Source organism: Ixodes scapularis, unplaced genomic scaffold, assembly GCF_016920785.2.
Source record: "Ixodes scapularis isolate PalLabHiFi unplaced genomic scaffold, ASM1692078v2 PGA_scaffold13__105_contigs__length_92229423, whole genome shotgun sequence".
In the NCBI taxonomy this organism is placed as follows: domain Eukaryota; kingdom Metazoa; phylum Arthropoda; class Arachnida; order Ixodida; family Ixodidae; genus Ixodes; species Ixodes scapularis.
In genome coordinates this window covers 23,997,295-24,015,459 of record NW_024609839.1, presented here as the reverse complement: position 1 = coordinate 24,015,459, position 18,165 = coordinate 23,997,295, and the positions used below count along the sequence as shown (strand labels likewise).

The window sequence follows — 18,165 nt, the reverse complement described above, 5'->3', positions numbered from 1 at the left end:
CCAGAGTTTTTGTTGTAAAAGCACATTTTGGACTTAAAACAAACGAAACATACTGTAACTTATCTCGTCAGTAATGTCATTAACGATCAATAAGCGATTTTTTGTGTGTGGTACTTTGTTAAAATCTAGACGTAAAACTATAAGGTCACATGTCTAGTGGTCAAAAATGTGCAACATGGTGGCGGATAATGGGGGGTACTTTCAGCTGCCAGTTTATCGCTCTCAGGCCCTCTACCTTGTTGGCCCAGAGCCCTGTGTACAGGGAAAGTTTAGTGAATAGTGAATGAATGGGGAATCTAAGGCCCTGGAGTCTCTGTGAGAGCGGAGACATCGGAGCTTCTCGTTACACTTCACCTCAGGCCAGGCGCGGCAGCGCCCGATCAAAATTAAGTCCCGCGACGCCCGGCGGGCGTCGAGTTTTTTCTTTCGGCGCGGCACCGAGTCCGTGGATTATTGGCGTGAGGCGGCTGTGCTGGGTTTCTCTGTCTTCTGGCATCCAGGAAGGCGGGTTTACATTGCCCGGTATAGGAAGTATCAGACACAGCACCGCTGCGCTTATCAGTTGGTTAAGATCATATGGGAGCAGGTTATCGCGCCGTCTGAATCCTCCTTTCAGACCGCCCGTGTTACCTACTCCAACATGGAAACTCCTCTTTCGGCTGCCGTTGTGGGTCAGCTGCAGGAGAGGGGTGTTCCTTTGGTTGCGGTAGGCGGGTGTTGGCATTCCCGACCTCTGCCCCCCCCCCCCCCCCCCCCCCCGATCTAGAGGGCCTGCAGCCAAGCCGGTACAGGAGAGAATTGACTCCGTACGCAGCCTTCTCCCGGATGACGTCAACAGGGGCCTTGACGGTTACGTCAATTTCGGTGACGTCACTGATCTCGCGCTCCAAGCACAGGGGTCCACTGAACTTGTGGCCAGGCAGCCAATTGACTTTGACTTTGATGTCTTCTGGGACGTATTTCTGCGCATGGCGGCAGACCTGCCCCTCGATGAAAACAAGGAGTTGGCGCAGATTGCGGTCCCAGACATCACTGTGTCCTCCCTGATGTCACAGCAGCAGACCTCGTCCTCGGCCGGTCTCCTCCCACTTGTCACACCTTTCGGCTCGCCCTCTGGAAACAAGAAGGACATGCAGGCAAGCGCTACCATGGTCAATCAGCGGGTGTTGGCCCATGACGGCCCGCCCAACAGTCTGCCATTTAAGCCGACTGCCAAACCAGAAGTAATCAAGAAGGGAAAAAAGGTCAGGGTTATCTACAACGAGAGCCAGGCCAACTACATGGTCCTCAAACACGTCTTTGGAGACATTGTGTCCCTTGAGCGGGACCCGGCATCCGGCAGGTGTATTGGCATTGCGTCAAACGAAGGAGCGACGCGTGCCATTTTCACCCGTTGGTTCCATGCCTTCCATCGGTGCACCGGTGCAGGCTGGCCCGAGTTCCTTGACTGACTTGAGACCGTTCACGGCCACGAGTCGGACAAAAAGGCCTGGGAGACCTCACCAGGTCCAGTTGATCTTTGGGCCTATTTGATCATGTTGTTTATTTATTTATTTATTTCCAATACTACTAATCCCATTCGGGATTGTTGTAGGGTGGTACATCATATTGAAATATATATCTTTTAATACACATTTGAAGATAATGGTATGCAAGCCTATGTCGACGGGTGCGCTTCTAAGTTACTAAGAAACTGCTCTACACTAGTGGAATGTACAATATTTCGCGGCAAGTGATTCCATTCGTTCATAGCGCGGGGGAAGAAGGAATATTTGAAGCAATTATTGTGGGTTGGAAGTTCTTCGTAAAGCTTACCATGATTATATCTTGTTAGCCGTTTACTAGTAGGAGTTAGATAATTTTCTGTGGGGATGTTGAAGTTGCTGTTAGCTAATTCATATAAAAATTTGAGCCTTGCAATTTTCGCCCTTTTCTCCAGTGAGAACAGTTCCAATTGCTTACATGACTCGGAGGGGGAATCATGCCAACTATATTTGTTATATATAAACCTTGCAGCCATTCTTTGTATTCTTTCTAACTTATTAACACCAGAGGCCGTGTATGGGAACCAGACGATGTTGGCGTACTCAAGCATAGGGCGGACTAGCGTTTTGTAGGCTAATAATTTCGTCTCAGTCGATCCACTTTTTAAGGTTCTTTTCAGAAAATTAAGTTTGCTTAGCGCTTTTTGAGTTAAAGAGTCTATGTGTAAGTCCCAACGGAGGTCATGGCTTATATGTAGGCCGAGGTACTTGTACTGTGTGACTTTCTCCAGGGGTTTATTGTTGATGTGGTAGGAAAATGATTTAGGTTGCTTTTTGTTAGTTATGGTACAGTTTTATCTAAATTTAACAACATCTGCCAGTCATGACACCATTGTACAATATGTTGAAGTGCATTGTTAAGGTTGATTTGATCCTGTTCATTGTTGATTTGTGAGTACAGTATACAATCGTCAGCAAAAAGACGGATTGTTACATTAACGTTTTGAACTATGTCATTTATGTAAATAAGAAACAGGAAAGGTGCCAGTACCTATCCCTGTAGAACACCAGATGAAACTTTTTCCCTTTGACGATGAATGAGCGTCAATTGTCACAAACTGATAGCGAGCAGAAAGGTAGTTTCTTATCCAATTAAGTATTTTGCCTGCTCCCAGAATAGTTTCTAGCTTGAATAGTAGTTTTGTGTGGGATACTCTGTCGAATGCTTTCGATAGATCTATGAATATAACGTCAACCTGACCCCTGTTGTTAGAAAAGTCATGAATGTTTTCGGTCAGCTGAGTAACAGTTGATAACTGACGCCTGAAGCCATGCTGGAATGGGGTCATTATATTATTGTTCTCGACGAAGGTTCAAATGTGTTTTAGTATAACGTGCTCGAGTATTTTGGAGCAAGTTGAAGTGAGAGATATAGGCCTGTAATCAGTAAACTCGTTTTTGTTTCCAGATTTATATATGGGGATTACTTTAGCCAATTTCCAGTCCTCAGGAATTTCCCCTGTGTTGAGGGAGTGTCTAAAGATGGGTACGAGATACTTTGATATCCATTCCGCATACCTTTTTAAAAATTCATTGGGTAGATTGTCAGGGCCAGCACTCTTTTTAATATTGAGGTTAAGCAAGAGCTGCAAGACACCTTCAGTGATGTGATTGGCCTGAGCCATTTTGGCGCACGCTTCGGAGCAACCAAAACAGTGTTTTGGCGCAGCAAATGTGGCCTTTGGAGCAACCAAAACACCGTATTGGAGCAGCAAAAGCGGCTTTTGGAGCAGCCAAGACAGTGTTTCGGAGCAGCAAAAGTGGATTTTGAGGCAGATATTTTTAGGAAAATAAAAATATTTGTTTTAAGTGCTGCGCAAAGGAAGGGCACTTTGTGTTGTGTTGTGTTCTGATGTGATGTGTTGTGAGGGAACTCGGTGCTTCTGTTTTTACTGCTCAGACATCCCGCAAGTGTACAGTGCTGTAGGCATTGCCAAGCAATTTCGAAAAACCGCTTGCCACCGTTTTACTCATTCCCGACGTGCCAGGTTTTCGTCAAAAGTAAGCAAATGTAAAACAATGAATTGCAAGCGTCCCAGCTGGTGCCTCAGTCTCGCAATCATGTTCGCATGCACGTGAGGCCAACTTCGGCAGGCTTGGTGTTGGGCATGCTTCGTCGCCCGAGCGCAGACAACGGCTGTCCGATCGAAACCGAAACCATGCCCCTCAGCTCCGTCGCTAACTTATCCCCAAAATTGTACACAAAATGTAACTTTCGAGCATGCGACAAAGACAGTCCAGTGGCGCGTTCTTGCCAGGCCGGCAAATAAGGTACAAGCTAAGCACACAAAAAATAAAGAACCTCAGTGCATCGCTGCAAGAAATTGCGAGCCAGCCTCAAAACGTTTTAGGAGCGCTTTGTGCAACGACTGAACTCGAGACAAACAAGCACGCTGTGCGGGTTCAGCGTGCAGACATTGCCTTCTTTGCTTTAGCTCACTTCTCTTCACCAACTTTCTTTCACGGCAGATCTTTCACGTACCGAGGTCCCTCTCGAAAAAAGGCCCACCGTTAGGAATCTAGATAATCAATACTTTGGCAGAGCAGTCCTTGAATTAAAGATGGATTTTTGTAGTAACGTGTGATTTAAACAAGAACAGGAATGTTGATAAACTTGCGGCGGTACTTAGTTTCATTTTAGAAAGTGCCATATCTGCAGTGATGTGTGGACGGCAACATTCGACGTCGCGTGACCACGGTGACTGAAAGGCAGTGACCTATAGTTTTCCCACGGCCGTTGCTTCAGCTCACAAAGTAACTCCTGCCGCGCAAAAACGTGGTTTCGTTTCACAGCATGACGGCATGGCTGGTACCCGGCACGCTACCATCGAAGCGTCTGCACACATCCGCGTCTGTCTCTGAAAAAAAAAGAGAGAGACGAGACCCACAAGACAAGAGCGCGAAACGCGAGACGCCGGGAAAACCATGCAAGATCGGGTGGACAACTGATGCACGGTACTTTGTGTCAGGCGGTCGTTTGCACCACATACCGTATTTACCCGAAAATAGGTCGACCACGAAAATAGGTCGACCCCTATTTATTGAGCCCACCGAGAATAAAAAAAAATAATTCAAATATAGGTCGACCTTTCTTCTTTTTTTTTTTTTAAGCAACAGGGGAAAGTTAGGGCAAAAGAAACAAACCCTTATTTACAGCACTCTCAGCTAAATCACAGGGCGATGTCAAAAACTTATTCATCGTCAGAACTTCCGCACATATCGTTGTCCGAAGCTTCGTCAGCTTGGTAGACATCCTCGCAAATTGGCAACAATACCTCACTGACACCGTTGTAAAATGACGACAAGAAGACACGAAAAAAGGTGGAGACGGGCGAGCGACGAAAGACCAAATACAAAGACACGAGCAACGCTGCAAGCCCCGTGAGCAACACGCGACCCGCCGAAAAAAAAAAAACTAAAACTTTTTTTTTTTTCCTTTTTTTTTTTTTTTTGCGCGCGTTTGCGAGGAAGAGAGGAATAGAGTGCATAGGAGGGCAAAGTGCACGGCGCATCGCGTTCCTCTCCCTCCCCTTCCCCCTTGCCCAGCGAGGGGAACGCTACAGGCATGATGGCGAAACCGAAGCCCGACGCCCGAGAAATGTGCGCGAGAGCCCTAGCCGGCGGCCACGGGCTGTCGGCTGCTGCTGTTCGGTTGTTTTTGTGCATCAAAAGCTTTTTGAAACAAGAAGCCGCGCGGCTCTTCCGCGACGCCGGCTAGGTGATTGATAGCTCCATACCTCCGGTAGGGTTTCAAATTTTGGTCGGCGAATTAGGTCGAAATTCTTTGGTCACGATTATAGGTCGACCCTTAATTTTTTACAACATTTCCGAAAAAAAAAGGTCGACCTATATTCGAATAAATACGGTAACACACGCCTGCTCAATTACAGCACTCAGTTTAGTTTCGGTTATGAAAGGCGACCTAAATTGGTCCATTGGCGCAGGCTTGGCACAGATTACCCATATTTTGGCGAAATGCAGCAGGATGTAGCAGGGTTAGCCCCTTGGCGCAGTTTGGCGCAATTGGCGCAGCAATCACGTCACTGCACCTTGTTCGGTAACTACTACATCGTCCAATGTGGGCAGAGCTGAACAAGAGACAAAAGAACGTATATTATCATTATCCATAGTAAATACAGAAAGAAAGTACTCGTTGAACATCTTCGCTACATTGGTTTTATCATTTGACAGTGATTCTAGGTGTGACTTAGTAGGTTCAAGTCGATCTTGACGGTATGTCTGAGGGGGCCATTCGGCTGCTTTGTGGAGCCCTCGCCGACTATGCCTGTCCACCGATACAGGTGCACGGTAGCAAGGTGTTTCAAGCACCCTACCGCATTGGGTCCGGCTCATACCTTACGGCCCACGGCAATACCTGTTGCCATTCGTTTATGGCGGACTACGTCCTGGACAGGCTGTCCGAGCAGGGTCTTATCACCGAGGAGGAGGAGGAGTACCTCAGGCAGTTCAATGTTCTCGGCGATGACTTTCGCGGGCTGGTCATCCACCGCGAGACTGCAGAGCTGTTTGATCGGACCATTGACCAGGTCTTCGGTACAGTCACCACCACCTCCACGCCCCCCCATCTTTGGCAGGCCCAACGAAGGTGACTCCCAGGAGTTTCTCAGGAGGAGACATATCAGACTGGGAAACGAGATCCGCACCTTTCGAGAGCCGGTGCGGGTTCTCGCTAAGCTCTACCATGGCCAGGCGGCGACCAGCGTGGCACGCTTCACGGCGTCGCTGCAGGCCATGCACTACGACGTTGGGTACAATCCCTGGCTTCATGACATACTTCTGAAGCTCATTCCCGCAGGCCCCGTCAACCAGGCCGAGTATGACAGAGAAGTGGAGAGAAAGATTCGCAAGGTGCCGTCCATGAAGGGTCATCCGTCAGATTTCTTTCCATCGTTCAACGTCTGTGCGGACGCGGACGGCTCCCAGGCGAATCCCGCACTTGCCGCGTATGCCTTCCTCGTGAGGCACAGGCAAAGGGCAATCAACACAGAGAGGACATGCTAAGTTGTCCACGGCTAAGGAGGGCTGTGAGGTGACTGCCTGAGGGCGTGGCGACCCCTCGCCGTTCCTAGCTGCCGGTCGGATTCCACCGGCTCCCACGTAGCCAGCCTCCTCCTCCTCCTCCTCGAGGAGGAGGAGGAGAAGGAGGAGGAGGAGGAGGAGGAGGAGGAGCTTGCCTTGTTAGTCTCTTGCCCTGATCTCCTGAAGTGCCTGCATAGGAATCTGAGGGATAAAATCTGCCTATAAGAATTCCTCTTATAAAAATTCCGCTTATAAAAATAAGGCTGAGGCCACGTCCTATGACAACAACTGAATTGCAAAGATCAGTCTGAACATGATTCCCCGGTTTCATGGTTGCTGTACGTTCCTGACCGTTGTCTGCCGGCCGCGTACAAGCTTCATTTTCCAAGCCTGCTTCAAACTCCTTAGACGGATCCCAGCACAAAGAGTGCAGCGAAAATGGTAAGCTTTCTTATGTTGCTATTACACCGAGTTTTGCCAGTCTTTATGAACACCCCGCAAGCACTGTTGAGATAGTGATATCAGCGGTTAATTTCTCAGAATAAGCCCTGTCTGCATATTCGCTTCTGATTGAAACTTTTAAAGAGAAACTAGAAAAAGAGAAATCACAAATATCGATAATATTTTTCAATCTGGTGCACAGAAGCAGCAGAAAGTCCTTTTCAAAGTACTGCTGAAACCCCCCCACAGCCCCCACAATATAACAAATATGATAGTGAGAGCGAGAGAAAAAGTTCTGCTTTCCTGCACAGCAGTAGAGGTGTATGCCAGCAGAGTCTTCGATGACTACTTTTTCATTACAGACGTGTAAAATTCATACATGACTTCCGAGAAGAATTGGCACCTCCGGCGCCAGTACTCCTCGAACGTGATATATAAATTCATGGCCGAGGTCGCACGGGAAGACCCAACCATCCTCGACGTCTACGACCTCTTACGTGACAAGAAAAAACTCAACCGGTTCTGTGAAGATTGTAACTTCACCCCAAAGACGCGGCTGCCTGTAGTCACAGGTGGAGCACAAGGAGTAGCACTTCCCAACCCAGTTTATAGGAAGAGCAGAAAGCTGCACTTCAATGCCACCCATCTCCACTGCTTCGAAGCAGTAACAAAGTGATAGCTGAGGGCCAAGAATAGGGGCCGAATGGCTTGTTCTATGCAAGGACAGACATCCTGGGCAGGACCAACATCAAACTATCCTAAGTTGAGGTGTTGTGACTTCTCTTTGCCAAGGCCAACAACCTCACAACACAGCAGACCAGGCAGATTCTGCATGGAGAGTTTGCAATAAAGCTCCCACATACAAACCGACTGGTTTGTATGTGGTTGCGACGAGGGAAGCGATGCCACAGATGGGGGCTCAAGGATAGGTGGTCCAGGCCGACAAGCCCTATTGTATGGTAAGAGGAAAGGGTATGTCACCGCCTCCTGGTGGGCGACAGTTTTGGATCTCTCAAGGACAATTTCAACGGGAGGGTATGCAGGCCTTGGGAGTTTGAAATAGTTGACATGGACACCCGGGAACTGCGCATGATCAGGGTCCACAGATGCAAAATCCTGACCATGCCGAGAGATAAGCAAGCATGTGGTGCCAGGTATGACAATTGTGATGGTCAAATAGGCAGAATACCGGACCATTTCTGCACTGCAGGAAGCCGACTACGCCGCTCGGCTACGTCTACCCCACGGTGAACCAAACTGCCGCTTCATGGTCCCCAGGATCAACACCCACACCCAGAACATCGAGGCCGCCTGGGGTCCATTTAAGTCTTTCCTGGTCCGCAAGATGAAGGGCTCGAGCGGACTGGGAGCAGACACGCAGCAAGGGCAAGCCAAGGCGTACCAGATCCTCCAAAGGTACCCAGACTGGTACTGGCGGCAGTCACTGAATGGGCCAGCCATTTGCAAGGAACTATTCCTTCCCCGCCTCTATACCATTTCCAAGCTTTACCCGCAGTGCTAAAAATATGGACACTGAAAACTTTAATATACCTTTTTGTCTCTAATTTATTGCCACTCCATTAGATCATTCGGGGCAGCGGAACCTGAGGCAAAATCTAAATCACTAGCTTACAAGAACTATGAAACAAAATAATACTAAAAAATACATGGGTAATCTACCTGTCTACAAATATAAAGAATATGTTAGGAAAAGTGACAGAAGGAGTTCTGCTTTCCTGCAGAGCTGTAGAGGCTTTTTGCCAGCATAGTCTTCGATGACTACTGCTTCATTAGACATGTCAGATTCGTACACGACTTCTGAGGGGCACTGGTGCCTCTGGCACACATTCACATCATGGCAGTGGTCACGCGGAAAAACCCGAACATCCTCAACATCTGCAACTTCATGAGAGACAAGGAAAAACTCGACCGGTTTTGCGAAAATTGCGGCCTTGCCCCCAAAACACGGCCGCCTGGGATCGTGGGTGGATCACGGGACGGAGCACCCGCAAACCCGGTTTTGCGGCAAGTGCAGAGACCTGCACTTCAATGCCGCCCATCCCCACTGCACTGGAACAGTAACAGAGCGCCAGCTGAAGGCCAAGAAAAGGGGCTTTTGCAACCAGATGCGATGTGGCAAGCGTGACCTAAGGGTCCTGGAGCCGAACCACGGGCCGAACAGCTCGCTTTACTTGAGGACAGACATACTAGCTGGGAAGGACCAACGTCAAGCTATCCCAAGCCGAGGTGCTGTGGCTTCTCTTTGCCAAGGCCAACGACCTCACAACACAGCAGACTAGGCAAATTGTACATGTTGAGTTTGCAATGGAGCTCCCACATACAAACCGACTGGTTCTGTTACGCTTGTGAGGACATGGTCGCGACGAGGGCAGCGATGCCACAGCTGGGGCACCCAGGCCGAATGGTCCAGGCCAAAAAGGCCCTATTGTGTGGAGAGAGGAAAGGGACCGCCAATCGCCTCCATGCAGGCAACAGTCTTTGCTGCTGCAGGGCCCATTTCGGTGAGAGGGTCTGCAGGCCCTTGGTGTTCGGAATGGTCGACGTAGACATTGGGGAACTGCACCTGATAAAGTTTGCAGATGCAACACTCTGACCCTGTGCAGGGAGATATGCAAGCATGTGGCACCAGGGACAATAGTGACGGACGATTGGGTGGCGTACTAAAGGATCCCTGCACTGCAGGAAGCCAACGGTACGCCACTCAGTGATGTCTATCTAACAGTGAAGCCATACCCGCCACTTCGTAGACCCCAGGATCAGCGCCCACACCCAGAACATCGAGGCCGCTTGGGGTCCAGCGAAGTCTTTCCGGGTCTGAGGAGAATGCCATGTTCAGGAGACGGACATCTTGCCTCTCCTCAGTACGGCCGAGTTGGCCAAACAACAGTGTAAAGACCCGGAAACCGCTAAGGTAATTCATTACTTCAGAGTGAGACCCTGCCAGCCAGCGTAGTGAAGGCACTCCGGATATAAGGTGTTGCTGAGCACAGCAAACTTGACCAAGATGGCCTGCTGCTGAAGGTTGTAGTGGAGAGGAAACTCCTCTGGATTCCAAAACAACTGTGCCAGACAATGCTTCAGCTGTTGCATGGTAACCCACTCAGTGGCCACTGAAGCTACTTTAAAACATTGAAATGGGGGTCGTCAGCCATGTCAACCTATGACGTCCCAGCCTCGGCCCCCGCCATTGACGCCGCCAGCCTCGGAACCTGGCTCCGTTCTCCTTCTGGCGGCGCCAGTGAGTGGCCTGCAGCAGTTTGAGGACTATGCTTTCGCTACCGGCATCCACGTGGCATCAGAAGAAACCAGGGTTAGGACTCTCCTCTACTGTATAGGACCCCGGGCACAAGTCATTCTCAGCTCGCTCATGTCGGACGAAGAAGCAGATAAGCCTTACGTGGAAGTCACCCGGCGGTTCACCAGCTCCTTCGTCCACCCCCTGAACAAGGTCTACGAGATCTATAGGTTTCACAAACAGACAAAGGAAGCCGGCGAGACCGTTGTGGCGGCCCGTGTAGACAAGCTCCAAACGCAGACAGTCCTGCGGACGGCGGCCATAGGGGTGAAACCCGGCACCACGTATTCCAGAGGGGGAGGAACTTGGTGCCTGAGCGTTGGGGGACCGTCGGCTTAAGAGCCAGACGTCTTAATGGATTCTCCCTCGCCTACTTGAAGACAACTCGCCGAGAGGAAGTCTTCGTCTGGTGCTCGTAAAGGAAACACATTTTTCGGTCCGCCTTGTTAGCTTCGGTTACTAAACTTATGTAGTCCTTGTTAAACAGTTATCTCATTTTACTCTACTATATACCGATATTGAAGTTCCCACCGTCGGCTCAAGAGCAAGACATGTGAATGGATTCTCCCTCGCCTTTGTGAAGACAATTCGCTGAGAGGGGGTCTTCTTTTGGTGCTCGTAAAGGAAACACATCTTTCAGTCCCCCTTGTTAGCTTTGGTTATTAAACTTACGTAGTCCTCGTTAAACAGTTATCTTGTTTTACTCTAATATGTACCTACATTTAAGTTCCTTCGTGACCAAACCCTCATCCGCGACCAATTTGTCAGGAGTCTGGCAGACTCGCGACTCTCGGACCAGTTGTTGCGCAACCCGAAGCTATCCCTGGACGACGCACTCAAGCAGGCCTGGCCACACAAAGATGGCGAACTGGAGAAGCGCCAGTCTCTCGGCGGCCATCAGCTGTCAGCAGCACACGTGGACGCAGCAACAGAACCTGGCCACCTGACACGCGACTCCGTGTCAGGTGACCGGCCCGAAGCTTCCAGAACCTCTCGAAGCAACTCAAGCAATGCTCGCAAACTCTCCAGGAACAGTAACCGGCCACTGCCAGTGCTGCAGCCATGAATGTGGGTGTGGGTTTGGATCCCACTAATGACACCTCAAAACGCCCGCATCGCCACGATTTTGCAATGCGACTTGTCTCAATGACGAACACTAAACGAATGAAGAGAAGCGATCGGCACTGCTTTCATCGGTCGCATCAATACAAGGCTTACGCATCCCCACAAAGTCGACGGCGACTAAGATGGACGACAGGGTGATTCAGGAATTCTCACATCTTCACACAGAAACTACCACGCACAAAAACAAACACGGCACAGCTCTGCAACGTAAAACCGGGTCACTTCAAGAGGTCGGCGCCCCACGGCGACAACGAAGTTGAACGCAGCGTGCACCATGTTGAGAAAGATAGTTCATCAGCCCCTGACGACAGTGACGTTAAAGAATGAGTGGAAGCGATTGGCTAGTGGAGTTATTCCAAGGTGGCCAACTGAGCTTTGGCTTCACCAAACATTCAATATTACGTTCGCGTCAAAGCTGAATGCCGTGGACTTGACGCCACAGGAACAAAAGGTGACATAATCGATCGCCTTCTCCGACACATTCACTCGGAAATGCAGAAGGAACCAAAAGTCAGCCTACCACCTAATGAGAATGGAGCACTACAGGTAGTCCACCGACCGCATCGTAACCGCAAGTTACGAGTGACATAGTCATCACATTAGCTTCTTGCCTGGAACAAAATACCCAGACTCTAGCCCGCATGCAAGTCATTCGCACAGCGACCCGCGCACTTGACAATGCAGCCCGATTTCTCGCAGTCTGTACTGTTTTTCAACGATTCGTGACAACTGTACTCACGCCGTTGGAGAAAACCGCACACAGTCCAAAAACAGCCGCCCGACGGTTCGACACCGAAGTTGGATTCACATGTCCGTTCAAGCTGGGCACTATGCCCAGCTTGAACCAACAACGTCCCGCCCCCGGAGACCCGAGTGCTCCAAGAAGCCATGTTGTGCCCTCTATCCCTTGCGCCACCGGTCGGGTATATCGGTGCCCCTTTCCTGAGGAGCCAAATACATCGGGTAGACAGGGCGCTGTGTCAATAATCGAATATGAAAGCACCAGCGGGAGATCACCAAAGATGAGGCGGACTCGCAACGCCCGATGCTGGTGCACCTCAGGGCATGCGCCTAGTGTTCCCCCGCTTTCTCCACCACCCGCGTCCTGGGGGCGCACAAGAACCGGTACGGGCGGGAAATATTGGAGGCCTTTGCCACAAGAAGAGAGCCGCACAAAATCTCGTCGCCGTCACTCCTGCTCTTGGAGAGAGAGATGACCTTCCTGCAGCCGGAGTTGGCGACCTTAAAGGGGTAGTGAAACAAAACTTTAGCGCCGATCTTGTTGCATGAATATAGGCTAGGGACAGGCACCACCTCAGAAATATAAATATTGCGCTGTAAAACACAGGAGAACTAATTTTAAACATAATTAAACAATTTCAAATTCTCATCTGGTGGATGGGGGGAAGTTCTCGTGACATCACTTGTGCCATAATAGCAGCGCCGTTCTGCGGCAATACGGCGTGCCGGCAGAATTCGCCTAGGCCTGAACGCGTTTGCAAAGCCTTGGCGGAGAAAGCCAAAGCGTAGTTGGCCACAGTGAGCTCGTTCTCGTTGCAGCTCTTTGCACGACACGACCCGAGCACGCTTCTGGCACGGCCGGTATTAGTTGCTGCGAGTCGCGAGCTGCGAGCCGACGTTAAAAAGGATATGTTTGAACTACGAGGGTGTCAGCAAGAGCCACGCAAATACCTGTTCACATTCGGAGCGGACACGCGCGTTTGATCAAAGTGCTGGATTCGCTCTGTTAGACCGCGTTTCGGTAAGCGCTTCTGGACCAATCTTTTACGATTGCAACTCGATACTGACATGACACTCGGCAAAGAAAGGTTAGACCGACATCGCGTAGCTCCCACAAACTGCTATAGCTCGACAGTGACGTAGCGTCGAGTCAGAATAAAAATGGCATACTAATAACAGAGTGTACATACCGAGTTGCGAAGGTAATCCGTATGGCGTTTATTTGAGCTCTATATCACACAAAACAAAGAGATAGAATCAATGAGAGTCCCTTTTCGACGACAGCGTTCGTCACCGCTGTCTCGGAAAACAAGGAGATCGAGATGACAAGGGGAAAATATTGACCTCTGAAATTTAGTTCAGGGATCAAACTACTCATCCGGTAAGGGTCCACAAGGGTCGCGCGGGCATATTCCATTCAGCAGGCCAGCCGGTCATGGACAGACGGTCTTGGCCAAGGACAGCCGGAGCAACGGTGCGCCGAATCGATGTTGCTGCTAGGCCTACTATATTCTGCCGAGCTCGCTTGATCGGCAGAATTGTGGGCGTTGTAGCTCTTCTCGTGTGTTTGTGGATCCCGAGTTCTTGATCGTCGTGGTCTGTTTTAAGTACTCCTTCCTTTTTTCTTGCTGGTTGAAGTCGGGACGCACGAGAAGAGCACGTAGAAAAATAAATCTCCGTTGGTGGCCGATACCAAGTAACTGAGCGACGCTGTCGGCCTTGTTGATTTGATCGTAAAAAGTGCGTAAGACAGCTTCGGAGCTGTCGTAGGATTCTGTCGTAACCTGCGCAAAGGTTACGACAATTTCGTTTCGAGAGTACGGGTTTTCTCCCAAATTTGTCGTACGCACTTTTTTCGTCGTGATTTCGCTTTGAGAATCCAGCCTCAGAGCTGGTTTTGTCAGTGCTGCCGTGGTTGCCGACTTGCCGTGGTGCAGTGTGCGTGCAGCCCTTGCACATCTCAAACGGCCACGTTGTCACAGGTCGTAAATCGTCGAGGCGCCACCAAGTGACAACGCTCATAACCACAACATTCACGCCGTAGCCTTTCCCGTCTGGCACAAGTGACGTCACGAATGCGCCCAATATCCCAAGACGCATCGCACTCTCCGATGGCCGATTTTTGAGCGCGCGCCCAATCGGGCCGATTAGGGTGAAAAATATAGCCATCCGTTCAAAATACAAACGCGCAATTATGATTTATGAATATCATTGATCATATTGAACCTATTCCTGACCATAATAGGTGTATTTCAAGTTTCGCTTCAGTATCCCTTTAACGGCCCGGACTAGCGGGCGTTGACTTGGAGAGTTTTTGGGACAAGATGCCTGTCCACGCCAAGTGCACCCAACCTCCTTTACTTGCTTTCCCGCCCCCTTCGCTCTTTTCTTTGCTCTTCCCCCCTTTCTTCTCCCCCCTCTCTCTCGGTGGCCTAATCTTTCCCACTAACCCTCTCCCCAAATCTTCGGCAACTCGTTGCTCGTCGGCCTGGCAATAAAGACCTCAATGTGTTGAAAGTCGAAAGATGTTTGTCCTGTCCGTCCTCTTTGTCTGACTCTTTCGTATGTTTTTGAATTTATTACCAACGTGCTCAATCCAAGTTTAAAATTGGATAGCGTGCAAAAGCTAGCATCATAAAATGATGACGCCCTAAGTGCTATAGCTCAAGGAAAAGCTCCATGGAACCGCTAAAAACTAGCACCTAGCATGTGACGGCCGCCAGATTACTTTGCAGGCCATTTGCAACGGGACCTGGCCTCATTAAAAGCGGGATGGGATGAGAGTTACCACTTACTAGCACCACCTGCCGGCACACCAGTTCTTGCTTCGCAAAAGTCAAGCATGGCCAACAAGTTAGCAGTCGTTGCGTCTTTTGCTATGTTTATTCGGTAATAAAAGTTAATTGGGTTTCTATTGCTTTGCCACACCACGCCTCATCACCCAGAAGCCGCTCTCTAAGCCAACGCCCAACCATAAAAGGGCCCTGCAACGACTTCTTTACTGGGCTTTAATTTGCACCAAGCCTGTGCGCACTGAACGTAGTAACTTAGTGAAACTTTTCTTTTCACGAAATTTATTTTAAAAGTTATAGACACATTAAGATTACAGAAACAAGCAAAAAATAACCTCCTTCATGATGTCCCTGGTCCTGGCTTGGGTGGCCAATGATAGAAGCGAAGTGACTTGCCAATTGGCTGCAGCTTACGTCGATGGCCGCTTCCTCTGCAGCCACGTGCACTTCAATGACTCGTTGCTTGCTTCAGCCCTCCACCACGCTCGCCGGCATGAATTTACTGGGTCTGTCGAAGTTGAAGTTCAGAATCTTCGGTAGAAGTGCGGGGCTCAGAATAGTGCCCTACCAGGACAAGTGGTGATCATATCACGCCATAAACACGCACGGCTGCCAGAGGGACCTGGCCTAGCCAGCCTAACTGGATCTTCCCCCTTTCCCCGCACCGGAGAATTCCCCTTGCCCGCAACCGCAGTGACTGAGGAAAGTGGGGAGCGAAGGGGAAGACGGGAAAAGGAAACGAGGCCGAGGGGAGAGACCTGCCCTGGAAGCGTATTTCCAAAACTTTCTAGATCTGCCGCAGAGAAGTGTGCACCGATTGGCCAGATTACTACCGTACAAAATTTTGACAGCACGCCGTCAGATGAATATGCGGCGCAGGTCGCCGGCAAGAGTGTCTGCTACACCCCGCCGGATACTTGGGTGCTGCGATGACTTGGTGGACGCACTGTTGCCCAGTCCGCAAGCGTTGTTTCATCCACCAGTGCATATCCATAGTTATTCTGCATATCATGCGCATAAAAGTTGGTAGCAGAAGTTTCGAGGATGCCCATGTCCCCACTCCGACCGCTCCGACCTCAGCGAGGACGTTCGAAATGGCTCACTCCGAATGCAATTTGATAACAGTCGCTGCCAACCGTGGTGATGGTGCTTTTTGCATCCCGGCTGACTATGGAATTGTGCTGCCGACTCTGCCGGTGGGAGAGCTGGCCATGGAGCCATATTTTATGAACATGAAGAGGCAGCTGGACGTGGCAACAGGGAACAAAGATGAACAATATCTCGACATTCCGGAGAGGCCGTGGCAGATGGTCGGGAAGAAGGAACGCTATATAAGCGAGTAGCAATCTTCATCGTTGTACAACGAGGAAGGACTGATGCAGTGAGCCTGTTAGCCTGTGCTTAATGCTTTGGTGTCAAAAAGCGACAGGAAAACACTATGAGGCGGGACTGACAACACCAGTGCAATGGTACAGCTCACGTCCGGCCTCTGTATAGGGACTCTAAACGTCAGGGGCCTTTTCTGCACGTTGTAGACAGTGCCAGTTTAATCGCCTTACGGAGAATGACCTGTATGCGCTAGCAGTACAAGAAACAAAAGTAGAGAGTGAAAGTCATACCAACCTCATGGCAAAACCGTTTACGTCACAGTATAACGTCGCTGTGACCCATTCCATTGGCAAATCTGGGGGATGCTGTCTCTTTTTTAAAGCAAGCGTCGGGAATTGTCGAGTAACAAGTTACAACATGCGAATCACGACGGCTCATTCTCTGTGACTTTTTGTTTTCCCATCTAAAGTGGAGGGTAATTTGCATTTACATGCTGATCGTGGAAAGTAAACAAATTTCTTTTTTCAAAAATGTTTCTCACCATTTAACAAGCGATAGACCGCTACTACTACTAAGATTTTAACTGTGTATGTGCACCTAAGACCGCTCAGACACATCTGTAGTGATCTGTGATAAGTGATTTTGCCACCAGATGGCACAACGTGTGTTCTGTTTAGTATGCTTTGATGGTGAGTTTATCGGGTTGTCTTATCTTGTTGCTATGTGTGTTTATGCATCTATGATGTCACGTGACATATGTTAATAAAAGAGCCGCCGTCCGTCAGCGACGTCAGAGAACTACGGGACACCCAGCAGGCAACATGTCTTTGTCTCATTCTTCATAAGCCCCAAACGCGCGGGGCCGCGGCTTCCTACCCGGCCACATCATGTGAGTGCAGTTAGCGTCCTCTCCTTTCGTACCGCCGTGTAGAGGAGATTACTACAAATTTTGGGGACGAGGATGGGAAAAAGGAGAAGGAGGAGAAAAAGGAAGGGAGAAAGGTGAAAAAACGGAGTTGTTGTTTTGTTGTTTTGGAGACTGTTTGGAGTTCCCGTGTGGAGTGTGTAGTATTTAAATTTTTCCATTTTAGTAATTGCCACACTAACCAGATGGCGCCACTGACCGCCACACCATATTGCTGTAGCCAGGCGGCGCTACACTTCATCCATTGGGCCGTGCGCCCAGGTGGATCTCCCCCGGGGCGGTTGGCCCCCGGGTTGTTTCCCTCTAAATAAAAGAGTGCGTGTTCTGACCTCGGCCGATGTAGACGTCCCTTCCTTCCGGGTCGTTCCCACCTCGAACCCGCCGGTGTTCGCCGCCCCACCTCGGCATGTGAGACAACATCTTTCAGCAGGCCGCCTCGGCGCTGCTTCTTTTCCTTTCTTTTTTTTATTTATTGGGCTCTCCGAATCACAACATTTTTGGCGACGAGGATGGGATTTTCTTTGTTTTCCGATTCGGAGCCCGCTGCATAAATAAGGCTTAGCCCCGGCAGCCGGTGTTTCACGTCCTTTGTCTTGTGACGCCACGTTTTCCCGCGCGAGGTGTGCCGGATTGGGCCCCGGCAACCTCTCGTTCCCGTTCAACGAAATTCTTTTCCCGTATACGTTTCGCCGGATTGGGCCCCGACGGGCGTAAATTTTTTTTTGCGCATTTCGTGGAAAATTTCTTTTTCTTTCCTCTTACGTTTTCGAGCGGCGTCGTGCCGTTGGGTTCCGTTGCGGAGCTTTCAGAGGGCTCGCGTCCTATACTAAAGTCTGTCTGAGGGTAGTGGGCTTGGTTCTTTGTGAATCCTGTCCCCCACGGGATTTTGCCTTTGTCCCCGGGCGTCGAGGT

The 18,165-nt window shown here is 49.9% G+C and overlaps 1 pseudogene; it reads left to right on the top strand.

Moving 5' to 3' along the window:
* Positions 1 to 600: 600 nt before the first annotated feature.
* On the top strand, positions 601 to 8,547 carry LOC115321782 (annotated as a pseudogene).
* Positions 8,548 to 18,165: the final 9,618 nt, after the last annotated feature.